The 21,934-nt window shown below is 32.7% G+C and overlaps 1 pseudogene; it reads right to left on the reverse strand.

The window, feature by feature from the left end:
• The window catches only part of LOC126705114 (phospholipase D delta-like), a 40,631-nt pseudogene that overhangs the window by 18,549 nt on the left and 148 nt on the right, over positions 1-21,934 (reverse strand).

The raw sequence follows: 21,934 nt of genomic DNA on the forward strand, positions 1-21,934 counted from the left end.
GGTTTTGTAGATCTTGAATGCTTTAGGGCTTCCTACGTCTGGAGAAAGAGAGAGTTTGCAGAAACCGTGGCTTTATATTTCTTAACTTGAGAGAGGGGTAAGGTTGCTAGGGTTTTGAGGAGTTATAATTTTTATTTATTTATTATTTTTTAAATATTGTGCTTTTTTAAATATTGTGCTGACGTGGAAAATTGTGGTACCAGCAAAGGCTTCGGTTTTATATATATATATAGATTATCAATTTCACTGTCAGAATCAGAATCTGTTTCATATTCTATATCACTATTTGACCAATTATCATCTATATCTTTCATGCTATAACCTTCATCATAATCTATATCATCATAGTCCATGTTTCAATTAGTGTGTGCCTAGCCTAAGTGTGAACAAGCAAACAGATGATGAGCTGATAAATGTATTTATTCTCTTTCTAAACAATTAATAATTATTGGCGGAACTATTACTAACCACTGGTATCCTTGCTATCGGGACCACCTCCTCGGGAAACTCCATTGCGAGACCACCCAAACACACGCCTGTCCGTCGGCTACAACAAAGGGGCTGACCAACGCGAAACTATGGTTTGCCAACGAGTCTGTAGGCTGACCAACGCTAACAAGGAGCAAGTAGTGGCTCTGTAGTAATATAAGTTCCTAGTAACTTCTTAATTGCAAAGAAATAAAACTCATACACCTACCATCCATGGCTCTGATACCATTGACTACCCAGGAGTGAGCACAGCAGTAATGTAGAGGCATAAACAATGATAAAATAGTTGATAAAGAAGAGAATAGCAAAATAGATATAGTCAAAATAGATTAAAACAGGGTATGGAATATGAAAACTGAAACAAATAAAATCTTACTTGAAAATACTTCTGTCTTTGATTATACTTGAAAACAAACTGTCTTTCTTACAAGCTTTGAAAATAAACACTGTCTGAAGAGTTACAAGATTACAAAGTAAAATCTGTAAAGGGTTACAAGATTGTCTGTCTGGAAAGGTAAGGTTACAAGATTATCTGTCTGGAGGAAAGGTTACAAGATTACAAAAAGATAAAGTAAAGTACAAAAGTCTTTCGGAGAGGGAAAAGGAAAGCTAAAAGTCTTTCTGAGGATTGGACCTTGGAATGGAAACTAAAACTTGGACCTTGGAAATGGACCTGTCTTCTGTCTTCGGAGTCTGTCTATTTATAGATAAAGTGAACCATAGTAAGTCTTCAAAAGTAACCTGAGTTAAGTAAAGTGAACTCAAGTTAATCTGTCGGTGGAATCTTGAACAGTAAAAGTCAAAAGTCTATCTTGAATAGTCTATCTGCATGTGAATAATATTCTGTCAAAATATCTTTCTGGATCTGTCTGTATTTGTTTGGACTGTAATGGATCTGTCTGGAAGCTGTCTGGAAGCTGACTATAATGGATCTGTCTGGAAGCTATCCATGTATGTCGGTGAATAGTGATCTGTCGTCGATGAATAGTAATCTGTCGTTGTTGTCTGTCGGAAGAGTATTCTGTCTGTCTGTGCCTTTTGTCTATCAGTCTGTATCTGCGTAGTTATCATAATCTAGCAGATCAGAGTTGTCCTCATCATGCTCGTGGTACACTCCATAACTATTACATAGGGCACAATATGAAATAAGACGGTAAATAGGACCACGATCCTTTGCTGTCATTAATCTGGGATCTTTAACAATCTTTCTTTGCCCAATGAGCTTTCTTGCTGAAGGTCTTGGACCATATACAGCTATCCTGTTGGTGTAGCCATATAAGTGGAAGCCTTCTCTGTCTAATTCTTTCTGTACATCATTAATCTTGTTACTCATGAAATTAGACCATTCTTGAGCCAGAGTACCTGGATCATCAAATGATAAATAAGTATCTCCTGTATACCAATTATGTTCAGGGATACAACCCCAATCATGGATAAGAACTAAAATATGGGCTGATTGAACTTCCATATAATAGCTATTATTCCAGGCTGGAAGAGTACTCCAGATTAGTAATTTCATATAGTTAAGTCCTCCAATCTGTATGGCTGCTTCTCGGATGACATTAGGAAATAAACTGATCTGATCTGCAGAAGTTATGGTTAATTTGCTGATAAACCCAGCTTCTAGCATTTCAGATAACCAAAAAGGATCACAAATTACTGGATCTTCTGTCTCTGTATTGATAAGTAATCCCGGGTAAGGATTGTATCTGTCTCCTAGTCCTTCATAAACTCTGTCTGCGTTTCCAAAACTTTCACACCATGTAGCTTTATGAGATAGCCATGTATCGTCTGTCATTTCTTCTGTCCTGATAATTGCTGTAGAAACTAATACTGTGAAAAGATGAATCCATCTGTCATAAGAACTTGTTAGGGCTTTATGAGTCAATATTTTCTGTTGAATTTCAGGAAGTAAAGCTGTGATGGCAAGTCTCGTATTTTGCTGAATCTTAGGGTGGAGCTTTGAAAAGCTTGTTCCCATAAGATAGTGTTTTAGAGACTGTGATTCTGTCATTGTGGAGCTTGAATCTCCATCCTCCTTGCCAGGGAGTTGACAACTAAGTGCTTCAATAACTGCACCAGTGTTAACAAGATGTAATTCCAAAGCCTGAAGGGTCATTTGGAATAAGGGTTTCTGTCTGAGGGTAAAGGCTGTTTGTAAATTATCAAGAAGTAGTTTAATATGAAAAGGAAGGTCTGTAAATTCTCCGTCTTGAAACATAAACTCTCTGTCGGGTACTTTTTGCAGAATTACACTTTTATCACCACATGAATACATTGCCTCTGTTAGCAGTGTATCCTGAAGGGATATTGTCTCTTTCGAGACGCCTCCATGCATTTCCGAAATTTTTACTGAAGGTTTTCAGGTACCTTTGGGTTGCACCGCTAGTGCCTTGCCCTTGTCTTTCTGAGAAAATCTTTTACTCATGGTAGTTTGCAATTGGGTTTTTGGAAAAGGAATATATTTGGAACAAATAAAAACTTCTTTTGAAATTCTTCTGTCAATGTCTTTCTGTGAAATTCTTTGGAAATATTTTGTAAGAAAAACAAGAAAAGCATTTATAAAACAAACAACATTTATAAAACAAACTTTTCTTTGTACACTTTTGTGCTCTTGCTGAGTAGCAATAATATTAGAAAAGTCATGCTGGAATCTGTCAAGGTAAGTGAGATTCAGAATATTTCTTAAATCTAGTATGATTCTATCTTCGTAAAGTCTTTCATTAATAGGAGAATCTGTCAAGGGATTATAATTAATTCTGCTTGTTGGGAAATTAAATCTGTCATTGTTCAAGAAATTACCATAATTAATGTTTTCTTTAATGATTAATAAAAGAGAGTCTGTCAAAGCTTCTTTTATTAAAATATTTGTTATATGAATATTTAAAAATGCTATAAAGGGTGTACATCTGTCATTTAGTACTTTTATCAGTCTATCAATATGTCTGTCATTATTATTAAAAGAAATAATAATTTTACCATATATATTTTGTGTGGGGGCAGTAGTCTCAAATTGCCATCTGTCAGTCCATATACTATTAGTCCATGCATATTGATTACAAAAGATTGCATTCATATTTCCGTCTTCTATGAATTCTTCTGTAGATTGGACTTTATGTAAGAAAGGAGAACAAAAACAAAGAGAATAAAAACATATCTCTGTCTTTCTGTCTTGTTTATACTCTTTTTTGTCATTTTCTGTTAATTGATTAATAAGTAGCATTTCTGTCTTTAAAGATGACAAACTTCTTTCAGTTCTATAGATTCCTCTATCGTTGATATCTATTAAAATAGTAACCTTTTTGGAAGATCCTATTTCTTTCAGGACAGGTGGTACAATGAATTTAGAGAATATATCTTTTTCCAATATATTAGTTTTAATTCCTTTATCTGTCATTAAAAAAGGATAAATTAAAGCCATAAAAGGAGTTGCTAAAATAATTTTAAAAGGAAAGTCTTTAATTAAAACAAAAGCTGTCTCAAAATATATTCTATCATGGCATATATGAACATTAGGTATATTATAATTAATTATTAGTTTTTCTCTATTGGCCTGAATTAATCTGTCAGATGATTTGTCATAACACATTAAGGGTATTAATCTTTCTTGTATATAATTTATATCAGCACCTGAATCTGTCAAAGCAATTTCTGTCAAGAAAAACTCTAAAGTAATTTCTGTATGCCATTTTTTAAAAATTACTCTGTCAATTATACTTAAGAAATTCTGTCTATCAAATTTATTATTATTGTTTGAAACATTAATATCTATAACTTCTTTATCTGTAGGAGGAACAAGGGGGTCTATCATGGGATTAGAAAATTCTTTTATTACAATATTATGTTCTGTCAGATTTTCTTCTTTAATTTCTTTAATTTCCTTTTTTACCATTTCCTCTTCTGTCAGTAGAGCTATTGGTTTTATCTCTACACCATCTTGTTTTAATTTCATTTTTACCTTTTCTTTCTTGTCTTTTTCTTTCTTTCTACAATCCGTAACATGGTGACCATATTTCCTGCACCTAATGCAAGCAATAGGTATATCTATAGTGTCTTTCAATTTTAATAAATATTCTTCCTTGTTTTTATGGTGATTCGGTAGATTTTCTATTAGTTTTATTATTATGTCTTTTTCGTTTCTTTTTCTTTTATTACTTTTAAGTGGGTTGGTTGATTTTAACTCTTTCTTTACTTGATCTATCTCTTTTTGTTTAACATTAAATATTTCCATCAATTTGTTTATTATATCTTTCTTAAATTCTAATTTACTAATCTGTTTAATAATTCTATTATGTCTGTCACATTGTTTTTTAGTATGTCCATATCTTTTACATTTATGACAAATAGTATTATTAACATGTCTGTCAGTTTTCTCATTATCTGATAATTCTGTAGTATTTAAAACTGTTATGTCTCTTTTTCTGTCTGTCTCTATTGGTAAACTTAAAATTTCTATCTTTTTAGCCAATTCTATTAAACTGTGATTTTCCGTTCTGTCAATTGTTTTAAGTCTCTCATCAATTTCTTCTTTAAAACTATTACTCTTTCTGTCTTTTACTTCCATTTTTGCTTTTACTACACTATCACTATTTGCTTTTTCTTTTAAATTACCATTATTTTTCCTACCATTGTTGACTTTTTCTCTTTCATGTTTTATCTTTTCTTCTACTTCTATCTCTTTTGTATCTAAATTCCTACGTACCATTTCATTGTTTTGTCTTTTGTTTTGTCTTTCATACAATTCTTTCAAGCTATCATCATGAATTATTAAACTATCATCTTTTCTCTCTTTCATTGTCATGTTTCTTTGTTTTACTATGTCTTTCACTTTTCCTACATCTTCTCTATTCTGTTGTTCAAACATTTCTTTCATCTCTTTTATCATTCCTTTTTTTATTATTTCTTTCTCATTATCTATTAACTTCTCATGTAGATATTCTTTCTTATCTGTCTCTATTAGGTTCTTTTGTCTATCTATGTCTAGCTCTGAACTAGAAACTTCTCTATTATTTTGCTTTTCCACTATTTCTTTCAATTCTTTTAGTCTGTCATTTTCTATAGTACTTCTATCTTCTATACGTGTTACTCTTTCCATAATTGGGTCAATTCTTTTATCAACACTTCTGTCAGTTGCTTTTAACATCTGTAAATTCTTATCTATCTCTTTTGAATTACTATTTATATACCAATTATCTGTCATGGTTTCTGTAGAAGATGATCTATGATGGGGTTCAAATTCTATATCTTTTTCAAAATGTGAATTTAAAGCTTTCATTCTTTCATAGAGGTCCAAAAAGCTATCATTATTCTTTTCAACTTTAGTATATATAGTAGATCTGTCAATATTTTCCAAGGACTCCAACTTTCTATTAATTCTGTCTAAAAAACTATTATTGTGTTTATTAGTCTGTCGGTTGATTTTATCATTTGTGAAATTACACCAATTATTTGTTTTACCATTATAATTATAATTATCCATTTCACTGTCAGAATCAGAATCTGTCTCATATTCCATATCACTATTTGACCAATTATCATCTATATCTTTCATGCTATAACCTTCATCATAATCTATATCATCATAGTCCATGTTTCAATTAGTGTGTGCCTAGCCTAAGTGTGAACAAGCAAACAGATGATGAGCTGATAAATGTATTTATTCTCTTTCTAAACAATTAATAATTACTGGCGGAACTATTACTAACCACTGGTATCCTTGCTATCGGGACCACCTCCTTGGGAAACTCCATTGCGGGACCACCCAAACACACGCCTGTCCGTCGGCTACAACAAAGGGGCTGACCAACGCGAAACTATGGTTTGCCAACGAGTCTGTAGGCTGACCAACGCTAACAAGGAGCAAGTAGTGGCTCTGTAGTAATATAGGTTCCTAGTAACTTCTTAATTGCAAAGAAATAAAACTCATACACCTACCATCCATGGCTCTGAACTACAGTCTCTAAAAAGCTATCTTATGGGAACAAGCTTTTCAAAGCTCCACCCTAAGATTCAGCAAAAAACGAGACTTGCTATTAGAACCTTACCCCCTGAAATCCAACAGAATATATTAACTCATAAAGCTATAACAGGTTCTTATGACAGATGGATGTATCTTTTTAAATTATTAGTCTCTACAGCATTTATCAGGACAGAAGACATGACAGGTGATATATGGTTATCTCATAAGGCTAAATGGTATGACAGTTTTGGAAATTCAGACAGAGTGTATGAAAGAACAGGAGACAGATTTGATCCCTACCCGGGATTACTTATCAACACAGAGACAGAAGATCCAGTAATCTGTGATCCCTTATGGTTATCTGAAATGCTAGAAGCAGGGTTTATCAGAAAATTAACCATTACTTCTGCAAATCAGATTAGTCTATTTCCCAGAGTCATCCAAGAAGCAGCAGCGCAGATTGGAGGACTTAATTATATGAAGATAGAAATCTGGAGTACTCTTCCAGTTTGGGACACTAGCTATTATATAGAAGCTCAACCAGCACACATTTTAGTCCTTATTCATGATTGGTGTGGTATCCTTGAATATAACTGGTATACAGGTGATACTTACTTACCACTTGATGATCCAGGTGCTCTGGCTCAAGAATGGTCCAATTTCATGAGTAATAAGATTTATGAAGAACAGAAAGAATTAGACAGAGGTTTTCATTTATATGGCTACACCGACAGGATAGCTGTGTATGGCCCAAAACCTTCAGCAGGAAGGCTCATTGGGAAAAGAAGGATTGTTAAAGATCCCAGATTGATGACAGCCAAAGATCATGTTCCTGTTTTCATTCCTATTTCATATTGTGCCCTATGTAATGATTATGGAGTGCTCCACGAGCATGAGCAGTATGAGGATAACACTGATCCGCTAGATTATGATAACTACGCGGATACAGATTGATAGACAGATAGACAGAAGGCACAGACAGACAGAAGACAAAAGAAGACAGAAGACAGACCCGTGACAGAAAAGACAAAAGAAGACAGAAGACAGACCCGTGATAGAAAAGACAAAAGAAGACAGAAGATAGACCAAAAGATAAGATGTCAGAATACAGAAGACACACCCGTGACAGAAAAGACAAAAGAAGACAGAAGACAGATAGACTTTTACTGTTCAAGATTCTACCGACAGATTAACTAGAGACAGATAAGAAAGAATATCTACATGAGAAGTTAATAGATAATGAGAAAGAAATAATAAAAAAAGGAATAGTAAAAGAGATGAAGGAAATATATGAAAGACAGAATAGTGAACAAACCAATTCAAAAGACTTAGATATAAGAAAAGACATAGTAAAACAAAGAAACATGACAATGAAAGAGAGAAAAGATGATAGTTTAATAATTCATGATGATAGCTTGAAAGAATTGTATGAAAGACAAAACAAAAGACAAAACAATGAAATGGTACGTAGGAATTTAGACACAAAAGAGATAGAAGTAGAAGAAAAGATAAAACATGAAAGAGAAAAGGTCAACAATGGTAGGAAAAATAATGGTAATTTAAAAGAAAAAGCAAATAGTGATAGTGTAGTAAAAGCAAAAATGGAAGTCAAAGACAGAAAGAGTAATAGTTTTAAAGAAGAAATTGATGAGAGACTTAAAACAATTGACAGAACGGAAAATCACAGTTTAATAGAATTGGCTAAAAAGATAGAAATCTTAAGTTTATCAAAGAAAGAATAATCTATAGAACTGAAAGAAGTTTGTCATCTTTAAAGACAGAAATGCTACTTATTAATCAATTAACAGAAAATGACAAGAAAGTTTATATTCTTTCTTGTCATTTTCTGTTAATTGATTAATAAGTAGCATTTCTGTCTTTAAAGATGACAAACTTCTTTCAGTTCTATAGATTATTCTTTCTTTGATATCTGTAAAAATAGTAATCTTTTTGGAAGAGTGTATTTCTGTCAAGACAAGTGGTAAAATCAATTTAAAGAATATATCTTTTTCTAACACATTAGTTTTAATTCCTTTATCTGTCATTAAAAAAGGATAAATTAAAGCCATAAAAGGAGCTCCTAAAATAATTTTGGAAGGAAAGTCTTTAATTAAAACAAAGGCTGTCTCAAAATATATTCTATCATGACATATATGAACATTAGGTATATTATAATTAATTATTAGTTTTTCTCCATTGGCTTGAATTAATCTTTCAGATGATTTATCATAATACTTTAAGGGTAATAATCTTTCTTGTATGCAATTCATATCAGCACCTGAATCTGTCAAAGCAATTTTTGTCAAAGAAAACTGTTTAGTAATATCTGTATGCCATTTTTTGAAAATTACTCTGTCAATTATACTTAAGAAATTCTGTCTATTAAATTTATTACTATTGTTTGAAACATTAGTATCTATAACTTCTTTATCTGTAGGAGGAACAAGGGGGTCTATCATGGGATTAGAAAATTCTTTTATTATTTCTACAATATTATGTTCATTTATGTCTGTCAGATTTTCTTCTTTAATTTCTTTAATTTCTCTTTTTACCATTTCTTCTTCTGTCAGTAGAGCTATTGGTTTTATCTTTACACCATCTTGTTTTAATTTTATTTTTACCTTTTCTTTCTTGTCTTTTTCTTTCTTGGCTTTTTCTTCCTTTCTACAATCCGTGACATGGTGACCATCTTTCCTGCACCTAATGCAAGCAATAGGTATTTCTATAGTGTCTTTCAATTTTAATAAATATTCTTTCTTGTCTTTATAGTGATTTGGTAGATTTTCTATCAGTTTTATCATTATGTCCTTTTGTTTTCTTTTTCTCTTATTAATTTTAAGTGGGTTGGTTGATTTTAACTCTTTCTTAACTTGATCTATCTCTTTTTGACTAACATTAAATATTTCCATTAATTCATTTGTAATATCTTTCTTAAATTCTAATTTACTAATTTGTTTAGTAATTCTATTATGTCTGTCACATTGTTTTTTAGTATGTCCATATCTTTTACATTTATGACAAATAGTATTATTATCATGTCTGTCAGTTTTTTCATTATCTGATAATTCTGTAGTATTTAAAACTGTTATGTCTCTTTTTCTGTCTGTCTCCATTGGTAAACTTAAGATTTCTATCTTTTTAGCCAATTCTATTAAACTGTGATTTTCCGTTCTGTCAATTGTTTTAAGTCTCTCATCAATTTCTTCTTTAAAACTATTACTCTTTCTGTCTTTGACTTCCATTTTTGCTTTTACTACACTATCACTATCACTAGTTCTAAAAGAAATAATAATTTTACCATCTATATTTTGTGTGGGGGCAATAGTCTCAAATTGCCATCTGTCAGTCCATATACTATTAGTCCCTGTCTATTGACTACACCAACTATTTGTTATTCCTATGAGTTTTATTTCTTTGCAATTAAGAAGTTACTAGGAACTTATATTACTACAGAGCCACTACTTGCTCCTTGTTAGCGTTGGTCAGCCTACAGACTCGTTGGCAAACCATAGTTTCGCGTTGGTCAGCCCCTTTGTTGTAGCCGACGGACAGACGTGTGTTTGGGTGGTCCCGCAATGGAGTTTCCCGAGGAGGTGGTCCCGATAGCAAGGATACCAGTGGTTAGTAATAGTTCCGCCAGTAATTATTAATTGTTTAGAAAGAGAATAAATACATTTATCAGCTCATCATCTGTTTGCTTGTTCACACTTAGGCTAGGCACACACTAATTGAAACATGGACTATGATGATATAGATTATGATGAAGGTTATAGCATGAAAGATATAGATGATAATTGGTCAAATAGTGATATAGAATATGAAACAGATTCTGATTCTGACAGTGAAATTGATAATTATAACTATAATGGTAACACAAATAATTGGTGTAATTTCACAAATGATAAAATCAACCGACAGACTAATAAACACAATAATAGTTTTTTAGACAGAATTAATAGAAAGTTGGAGTCCTTGGAAAATATTGACAGATCTACTATATATACTAAAGTTGAAAAGAAAAATGATAGCTTTTTGGACCTCTATGAAAGAATGAAAGCTTTAAATTCACATTATAAAAATGAAATAGAATTTGAACCCCATCATAGATTATCTTTTACAGAAATTATGACAGATAATTGGTATATAAATAGTAATTCAAAAGAAGTTATAGATAAGAACTTACAGATGTTAAAAACAATTGACAGAAGGGCTGATTTAGAAATTGGCCCTATTAAGGAAAGAGTAACATGTATAAAAGATAGAAGCACTATAGAAGGTGTCAGAAATGTTATAGAAAATGACAGACTAAAAGAATTGAAAGAAACAGTGGAAAAGCAAAATAATAGAGAAGTTTCTAGTTCAGAGCTAGACATAGATAGACAAAAGAACCTAATAGAGACAGACAAGAAAGAATCTCTATATGAGAAGCTAATAGATAATAATAAAGAAATAATAAAAAAAGGAATGAAAGAAAGGTTTGAACGACAGAATAGTAAAGATACAGGGAAAGTGATAGACATAGTAAAGCAAAGAAACATGGCAAAGAAAGAGTTAAAAGATGATAGTTTTAGAAATAATGATGATAGCTTGAAAGAATTATATGAAAGACAAAACAAAAAACAAAACAATGAAAACAGGAACAATGTTTCTTTGAAAGATATAACCCTTCCTGAAAGATGGCAACTTGAAGTTATTACCCCCACACCAAAAATAGAAAACACTGAACCAGACTTCATAGCCCAAAATACAGATGGTACAGTTATTATTTCTTTTAATAATAATGACAGACATACTGATAGTCTCATAAGACCTAGTAGTTCTACAGGCAGAAAGACCCCAATGATGTTTACCCCTAGAAGCTCCTTTTCCTCTAGGACACCTTTCTCTGATTCCAGACCTTTACCTCCTCAGAATCTTCCTCCAGTTATACACCTTCCCCCTATAAATACTAAAAAAACCCCTATTCAGACAGAGCCAGCTTATTATCCGACAGATACCACACAACCTACCCCTAATGTTCACCAACCTCTTTATCAGCCCCAACCTCAACCTGATTCTCCTACCCACACAGATATATTAGGATTTACAGATGATAGACAAATTAATGTTTTATCTAAAGAATTTGTTTTAGATAAAGAACTACTAAAATATGATTATTTAAAACCTGAAAATAATGACAGAAAGAACCAATTTTTTGAAGAATATAATGAACATGAAAGAAACAATTTAAGAACTAAGTATTTTGAAATGATGACAGACTTACAGACACACTTTAGTTTCTTTGACTTTTTGGACTATCATAACAAAAAGATAAGTGTAATAGAGAAAATATTATCATGGACAAAGACAGAAAATCATGAGAAAGTGTATCAGACTTATCCACCGTTTGAATCAATTATATTGAGTCAAAATAGTGGAGTCCAAGTTTTGGCTACACCTATTAAAAGACCCAGTCTAAGTGATGATAATAAGAATCTAGATAGTATAATTCAACAAAACAATTACACCAATACTTATCTAAAAACTATTGGTCAAAAGCTAAAAGATATAGAAGACAGACTAATACCCCCTTCTACTTCCATAAAAAAAGAAAACACGTCCAATACCCCTTTATTTATCCCTCATGAGATACCTCCTCACCTTAGAGCACCTTTAAAGAAACCCATGACAGAGAAAACTGATAATTTACTTAATGAAATAAATAAAAAATTAGACTTAATGAAATTAGAATCATCAAAGGATATGGAGCCATTAAAAAATAAGAATATTATAACATTAAATACAAAAGGAAGAACTGACTCTTCAGAGGATGAAGAATCAGAAGACAATCAACTGACAGATTTGACAGATATAAATAATTTGGAATCACAATTTACAGATAAATTACGAATTAATAAATTAATTTTAGCATCTTCATCACAAGATCGTAAAAAAGGAAAGATTGACGATTTATACCCCAGAAAGAATTGGTATCCTAAACCTACTCCCCCTGATTTACAATTTGAAGAAAGACATACTTATGTTAATTCATCCTACTCACCAGACTTAATTTATGAATGGAATATTGATGGAATGTCAGAATATGAAATAATAAACCTTTTACATGAAATGACTTTGCTCACTAATGTTTATAAAAATCATGGAAAACAGGATCATCAGATAGCTCATTTAATTGTCACTGGTTTTACTGGCCAGTTGAAAGGCTGGTAGGATCATTATTTAAATAATGATGACAGAAATGGAATATTGACAGCAGTTAAAAGAGAAACGGATGGAAGTGTTATAATGACAGATAGACAGCCTTCACAAGATGCAGTTAATACTTTAATTTTTACTATAACCAAACATTTTGTTGGTGATCCCAATCAATATAAAGAAAGAGCTTCAGGTGTTTTAATTAATTTAAGATGTCCACAACTTTCAGATTTTAGATGGTATAAAGATGTTTTTATTTCAAAAGTTTTAAGTAGGAATGATTGTCAACAGTCCTATTAGAAAGAAAAATTTATTGCTGGTTTACCCTATTTCTTTGCTCAGAAAGTTAGACTTGATATAGTTAATAATGACGGAACTATAGACTATCCTAGCCTAACATATGGAGACATAATATCTTCAATTAATAAAACAGGTTTATGGCTATGTAATGATTTAAGACTAAAAAACCAGATAGAAAAAGAAAAAAGATTTGCTAAAAAAGAGTTAGGAACTTTTTGTGAGCAATATGGTTTTGATCCATTAATTGCTCCCTCTAGGAAAAGAAGAAAAGAAAAGAAAGATGACAGAAGTGATAGATATAAGAACAATAATAGAAGATATTATAAAAGTAAGTCTAAAGACAAGAAAGAAGAATCCAAAAGAAAGAACTATGATAGACGTAGGGAAAGTGACATTACTTGCTTCAAATGTGGAAAAAAGGGACACACTAGCAGATACTGTAACTTTCAAAGACAGATAAATAAACTTGATATATCAGGAAAATTAAAGGATAAATTATTAAGTATAATAGAACTGACAGATAGTGATGAAACAGATAATGAAATTCACCAGATAGATAATATTAACAGTACTTCATCCTCCTCTACAGATGTTTCTTCACATGATAGAAATGTTCAATTATGTAACTGTAACAATCCTGATAATTGTTATTGTAAAAGAAAATTAAAAATATGTGTCTTAACAAAACAAGAAGACATAATAATGGATTTGATAGATAAACTTCCAGACCTACAATCTAAAAAAGATTATTTATCTAAATTAAAAGAATCTTTAACTGAAACTGATAGATTTGAAATAGATCTAAAAGATTATAAGTCAACTTATAATTTTACTGAAATTACTGATAGATTTAAACCCAATAAACCTATAACTGTGACAGACCTACAGATAGACATTAATAACCTAAAAAATGAACTGAGAAAATTAAAATCAGAAAATTTCATATTAAAAGGCATGGTTGAACAGATAACTGCGCAGGTAATTAGCATAAAAGATAGAATTAAATATTGTAATGAACCTCTAACAGACTCCTCTCTTCTTGACAGACATAATTATATTGGTGAAAGTTCTCATAAAGAAGATGATAAAGATGAATTTTTAAATATAATTGACAGAATGATATTTCAAAAGTGGTACACAGAGATAACTTTGGTAATTCATAAAGAATTTTCATTAACTGTTATTGCCCTTGTTGATTCAGGTGCTGATATGAATTGCATACAAGAAGGATTAATACCCTCTAAGTATTATGAATCAACGACAGACAGATTAACTCAGGCTAATGGTGATAGACTTAAAATAAGTAATAAACTAACTAAGGCATACATATATAATAATGGAATCAAGTTCAGAACACCTTTCTTCTTAACAGATAAGTTGTCCTCTAAAGTTATATTAGGAAATCCTTTTTTGGCTTTAATCTACCCTTTCTTCACGACAGATAATGGAATATGTACTAATATTTTAAAGATAGAAGTTTTCTTTAAGTTCCTCCTACCCCCATTCCCCAAAGATATACACTTATTGAAAGAAATTTCCATCTCAAAAGATAAAAGTGATGATGAGATTCCTACAATGGCAGACTTAGTGATAGATGATGAGATTCCTACAATGGTAGATAATACTATTCTACCCAGTAGCAGTAGTACTTAAGTATATATACACTTAAGCATGTATATATATGCGTATATATATATATATAAAATTTTTTTTTTTTTTTACTTTTGTTGACTATTCTAAGTCCTTCTTTTGTTCCTACGTATCTTTCCATCATTTCTCCTATCCCTTTGCTAGGATTTTTGTCTTGTACTATAGGTTCATGACTTTTAGTTTATTCTTGTCCTTTCTCATTATATATTTTACCATTTCATAATAACCTTTAAATAGTTAATTTTAAAATTAACGGTCAATTGCCTAGCAAGCAAGATAGCCATTCTAAGGCTAAATTCTCAGACCAAATCCTGCCAAAATTAGAAATCTTTATTACAGATTTCAATTAAAGCATGAAGGCGTCTCAATAGAGATAATATCCCTTCAGAATACAGGGTCAAAAATGACAGTGTATTCAAATGGTTAGACAGAATAACAGACAAGATAGACACTTTGCCAGACGAGATAGACACTGCGCCAGGTCCCTATCCCCTTGCGCCAGATTAGTTTCCGACGGATACAGACAGAAGAAATCCTCCTTTATCCTCTCCAAACTACAGGACTCATGTGACAGAAGGAGACAAAAAGAAGACAAGCGACAGATAGATACAAAAAGAAGACAAGAGACAGATTGCCAAAAGATAAGATGTCAGAATACAGAAGACAGACCCGTGACAGAAAAGACAAAAAGAAGACAAGAGACAGATTGCCAAAAGATAAGATGTCAGAATACAGAAGACAGACCCGTGACAGAAAAGACAAAAAGAAGACAGAAAACAGACACGTGACAGAAAAGACTTTTACTATTCAAGATTCTACCGACAGAATAACTTGAGTTCACTTTACTTAACTCAGGTTACTTTTGAAGACTTACCATGGTTCATTTCATCTATAAATAGACAGACTCCGAAGACAGAAGACAAGGTCCGAAATTGAAGGTTCAAATTTAAGGTCCATTTCCAAGGTCCAAGTTTTAGTTTCCATTCCAAGGTCCAATCCTCAGAAAGACTTTTAGCTTTTCCCTCTCCGAAAGACTTTTGTACTTTACTTTATCTTTTTGTAATCTTGTAACCTTTCCTCCAGACAGATAATCTTGTAACCTTACCTTTCCAGACAGACAATCTTGTAACCCTTTACAGATTTTACTTTGTAATCTTGTAACTCTTCAGACAGTGTTTATTTTCAAAGCTTGTAAGAAAGACAGTTTGTTTTCAAGTATAATCAAAGACAGAAGTATTTTCAAGTAAGATTTTATTTGTTTCAGTTTTCATATTCCATACCCTGTTTTAATCTATTTTGACTATATCTATTTTGCTATTCTCTTCCTTATCAACTATTTTATCATTGTTTATGCTTCTATATTACTGCTGTGCTCACTCCTGGGTAGTCAATGGTCTTGGGGATGTGAATCTTCAAGATGCATAGATTTCAACTCTCGTGCTATGATTCCATACATCATTTGCATTGTCTGGTTCTGAGTACAGCAAAAGAACAAGATAATAATATGGAATTTAATAATACAATGATTAAATGTAATTACATTACCCCATGCATGAAGGAAAACTACTATCTACTTGATTTAACGTTTTGGACAACCATGCAAGGTTCAATAAGTAGGAGGAAAATAATGTAAATGCTAATTGGTTAAAGAATTGTGAATGTTACCTGCCAAAATAGCATTTCTTCTGTGGCTATGCGCCTTGTACCTTCGGGGTACATTGTTATGACAATGTAAACTGCAAATCTCTCCTTTGCTCTAATCTTACTAGCAATCTTTAAAGCCAGCTCCATTGGAATTAAATTATTGGCACCTGATCAAACCCAAAAAAGAGTCATTGAAGTAAGAGTTTGATGAATAAGAAAAAAAAAAGAATATAGAGGAGCCATTGGACAGTTGAGTTTGAGCATTGTAGAGAACAATATTACAAATTGTAGAGATTGGGTCTATGACCTGGGTCTTTGTCAGATTGTCATGCATATGAAGATCCAAGAAAAAATTGATTCTCAATGTATATAAAATGCTGGGCAGATCTAATTGCCTGGATGTACGCTGATTGAATGCTCTTCTCTACAACCAAATTCTACAACAGAAGTGAAAGGCAGAGAAATCATAATGGAAAGTGTGGTGAAATGTACTAACAATTTTCCTATCAGAATATAAGGCAAGCAGCTAGCTCTGTACTTATTTAAAACTAAAAGTAGTGAATGAAGAATCAATATATCATTATCACTTAGAAAATAGTAAACCTGAGTTGCAGGAAATATTTCCAAACACCCTGAATCAACTGAGCGGAAAACCTGCCTAGAATGAACAGCTAAAGACTAGGTAGAACTAAATGAATATATGTAATAAATTATAGGTTTAATTCCCATTTAAGCTCCTTACCTTGGTTTTATGTTTAAAAACGGTCCAAATGTGCCATTTTACTCCTTAATCTTTTGATATATTGTATCAAAATAGTCACTACCATTGAGTAGTACATAGAAAAGTCCAACATGACATAAAGTGATATTAAAATAGTATTTTTGATTATGAATGAATGCCTCGTGTGATGCCACGTGACCTTTGTTAAAGGAAGTTTTTTTAAAACCTTTTGACGTGTCAAAATAATTACGTCGCTTTTATATTTTTCCGTGTTCAAAGGTGGTATAGTGCTTATCATAAATCAGATATACGAGTCTTCATGAAGGGCAATGCTTCGGTACAATTGCTTCGAGGTCTGTAACATGCCGTTCATAAATTGATTTGGGTTTGGGATGGTCTGATGTTAAGGGAGTAAAAAAGGCTGTGGAAAATTATGATAGATCAGGAAAAAGATTTGAAATTCATGACTGTCCTTTTCTATTCACTCATATCTTCACTCTTGCTACCAAAAATATCTTCCTTCACTTTCAAGGAAAAAATATACCCTTTAGTGGGTATATGCAACATCTCTTTTATAGGGTATTGAGATTAGGCACAATTAATATGTAATTACTCTCAAGGGTTGAGATTGAGAATTGAAAACTTTCAGTCTCAATCTTTAAATAAAAAAAGTTAAAAGTTAAAATATTTTGTGAGAAGAATGGAGCTAATTGCACCCATGTAATACCCTAAGTTGCACGGGCCCTAATCCATCGGTAGGAACTATTTTGACACAAATTCAAAATGTTAAAGACTAAAATAACAAATTTGAAATGCTAAGGACCATTTTAAAACATGAGACAAAAGTGAAGAACAAAAAATAGGGATTAAACCTAATCATATAAGCTTCACTTTGAGAAGCGCATACTAACTACTTTACCTGAACATGCTAGTTTTCTAGATCATCTTCCTTGGAAACCCAAAATTTAGGGTCATCATCTGAAATTCATTGGGAAGAACTCGGCATGGGGATGTCTAAGTTCATTAAATCACGAAGAAAGATTTTGCAGCACTTCTTAAGCCCTGACGACCATCTTGCAGCTTTGCCCCAAAGCTGCTCAAAAGTAGTGAGCACATCATACGCAGCAGGCCCTTCTATCTTGCAATATAAATCATGCCATGGTAGCCTTGGATGCTGAGTTTCTGCCTATTATTTGAGAAGAGACGAGAAAGAAAGATCCAATTTGTGAGCTGTGGGGGCAGAGAATTTGTGATCCCGGCCCACTTTTCATTAGGGCCCAAGGCTTGCGCCGAGGAGAGTCGTTGCCGAGGACATGCAGCGAAAGTCCAAATGGCCTAGAGATGCAGCCGAGGACGACCTTGTCCTCGGCATCCCAAGGCCTAGAAGGGAAGAACGACACGCCATCAAAGGCAGCCCCCAAAGCGCTCCCAGAAGAAAAGGCGAGTAGAATAGAACTCGTATGAGGGTACAGTGTGGGAGCGGTTCAAGGAAAGAACGTCACCTCCGCATTGAATGCGCCAACAAACGTCCTGGCCACATTGATGGGAAAAGACCCCTGAACAGTGTGGTTTCGGTTATTGCAACTAACAAAAAGTGTGGGAAGACGGCTGATGGGACAAGCACTCGAGTAGTTACCTGCCTGATCAACAGATGGAAGGTCAGGATCAACGGAGAGGGGCTATATAATGTAAGAATTCATGCGCCAAAGGAGGAGGATCGAATCTTGAACCATGGGAACCGAAGGTAAAAGGAATAATAAGAACATTAACCTCCTCGGACGAGGTCCAATGACCGGAGCCGCTCAGGCCGCGCCAGAGAGAAAGTCTTCTTGGACAAACTCAGTTCACCTCTGTGCGACCATCATGAACACCATGACTAACAACTATCCGGTGACCAAGGCCTAGCCTTTTAGCCCACTCTCTACAAATTTATTATTTGGGCCTTTAATGTTCGAACCCAATACACCAATTTGGGATCGTTACGAATTGAGTCCTTACATGAGCTATGATGTGGTTTTGAACCCAAGTTCTCCCTGGAGATGGTGAATTAGTGGCACAGCCACTTGGAGGGGGTATACTTTTTATTTTTATTTTTATTTTTAATGTTAATATAGGCATGGTTATAAGGTTTTTATTTATTTATTTTAATTTTTAAATAACACTTGGCCCTTGAAATTTTTTCAATATTTATATTATAAATTTATAAGCACATACATAAGGTTTCCATCACATGCATTAGTTTATAAGTATAGTGAATATATTCCAATGATAATATTCCAAGCGCAATGGATGAAAGTGGTGTGACTAAAGCATTTGTAAATCAAATGATTCTGATTAAAAAAATTTAAAACATGAGGTGTGATTAGAAAATATTAATCAAAGGTAGAATAATATATGTATATTTTATTTATTTATTACAAATATTTGAATCTTATACAAAGATATTATTTTTTAAGGATAATTAGATTAAGGAGTAAGGACAATCCTGGCTCTCTCCCATCGAACTTTTTTGGCTAAGTCACTAAGGTGGTGGATTGAGGAGTGAAATTTTCTAACATCTCTTGCCAAAGTTGTCAAAGTTTATGTATTAAAACTTAAATGCCCCCAACCCCAAAGTTTATGGATTTCTTTTATATTTTTCTTTTTTAAACGTCAAATTTTATTTAAAAAAGAAAAGAAAAATATGTCTATGTTATCCATAAAACTTTATGTATTAAAAGAAGCTCAAATTCTTAAATGCAATAATTTATTCATCCTCAATAAAATTTTTTGTTAAAGTAATAACATATAAGGATATATACAAAATAAGAGTAATGCTACATGTGAGGCCCAATAATTTATGGGCCAGGCCCACTTACTCATGGGGAGTCCTAAGGCCCAAGCCAAAAAGGGTTATGGTCCAAACTCAATAATATAAAGCACAAAATGGTCCGGAGATGCAGTCGAGGACAGTTTAGTCCTCGGTAGACCCAAAGTTCCACCGAGAAGAGGGGCAAAAACGGTATAGGAACAAACTTGAAAGAAAATCTAAAATATCTAAGAAAAGCTGCCCTTACTACCCTTCCCATACAATACTCTGCACCTAACAGAGCCGTATTCTTCGGCTTTTTCAACCACCCCCAACGACTTTGGGTCTGGACTGACGGGACAAGTATCAATCTGGGAAAGGTCGACCCTACACGTGGACGAAGGACAGCGAACGCAGGTAAATATAAAAGAAAAAGTGAGTAATCTGGAGAGAGGGGCTGGGGAAAAATGGCCAAAAGGAAGGGCCTCCCAACCCACCTCCAGGAGAAAGGCTCCAGGGGTGAAAACACCTTAAACATGTATGAATACCACAAAAAAACCCACCGCCGGGTAACCAAGGCCTAGCCTTTCAAACCCACTCTCTACAAATGATATTGTCTGGGCCTTTTTACGTGCGAACCCAACACTGTTGTGGTTCGTTGCGAATCGTGTCCTTACACTACAGGTACAAATTATTTTACAACATTTTTACAAAATGTTGATATGGCCAACCTCTTATTGGTTTTCATCTAGTCTGGCCCAGCATTAATGTCATATTTTCATTTACCAATAATCACTCACCACATCAGTAGTTTATAAATTTTTTTTGTATCTTTAGCATTATTCACATAATAAACTCTAAAGTTTTTTTTTTTTTTTTTAATTTATTGTTTTCAAGTTAAACTTTGAATTCAAGTGCATATATATATATATATATATATATATTCATAGTATAGTTTTTTTTTTTTTAAAAAGTTACATTTTGATTATTTTGTGGGTTTATATTAACCAAAAGGTCAAAAATCACATGAGCCATACTCGGCATTTGTCTAGCTACTAAAAATATTTTTCTTTAGAATCATAAATTCAAATTGAAATTAAAAAAAAAAAAAACCACAAAGTGTCTTATTCACGTGTAAAAGAAGCAAAAAAAAAAAAAAAAAAAAATCATAATACATAAACACAACTCCTTTTCCTCTCCCTTGTGTGTGTATGTGTTTGTTTCTCAAAATATATAACTTATTATTAATGTGAATGATTTTTATCAATCAATTATGTTTCATGTACTTGCGTGCATGTATGCGCATATGTGTCGCTAATGAATTATTCCCCCCCTCCCCCCAACAAATAAAATCATTATCCGTCATTGATTCTTCACATAGAGAGAATACAATTTGTTTACAGGACTCTTGGCAATGGCCTATTCTACTAAAAAGATAATAAAAGTCTCCAAGATATAAATAGTAAATACTCATAGGAAGTATTGGATTACAATAATCGTTCTGATATACAGTGTAACAATCACGAAATAGTCGATGCTCAGGGGTATTATAGCGGCCATTACGAAGGTCTAAACCTCCAATGAAAGCAGTTATCTTCCTTGTATCATCAGATGCTTGCGTATCCACAATCACACATTTCTGATGATGCGAACAAAGAAATTTATTGACCTGAAGAGTGAAGATACACACCATAAGATAATTGTGAGCAATTTGATTTGCTTAATCATACATCAAGCTAAGAAATAAAATTCAGGCTTCATTCTAAGCTAAGAAGTGCAATTTTTTGTCTAATTTGCAACCTACCATGTAAGATAAATTTCTATACAAAAGAAATTTGAAGGAGCCAGTGAAGCATAGACATGCATTAAGATGTTTTTCCTTTCTTAAGTCCAATTAAATGGTCATTAAACTTTAATTATGACAAGTAATCAATTTTCTAATATTAAAACATTACATTATTGCACACTTTTAGTGTGATGGTCACTTCATAAGTAAAAGTGCTTGTGGGAGGGAGGGGGGTTTAAGTCTTTAGAATGAAGTTTTACACATATACACTTAAATTAGACTATAGTAGAATTCTATCTCAAATAAAAAATAATACAAGAAAATAAAATATTGATTTATTCTAAAATTGGAAAAAAAAATGACACATTTTAAGCATGTTTTGAATTAATCTTCAGTAGAAAA

Source organism: Quercus robur, chromosome 11, assembly GCF_932294415.1.
Source record: "Quercus robur chromosome 11, dhQueRobu3.1, whole genome shotgun sequence".
Lineage (NCBI taxonomy): Eukaryota > Viridiplantae > Streptophyta > Magnoliopsida > Fagales > Fagaceae > Quercus > Quercus robur.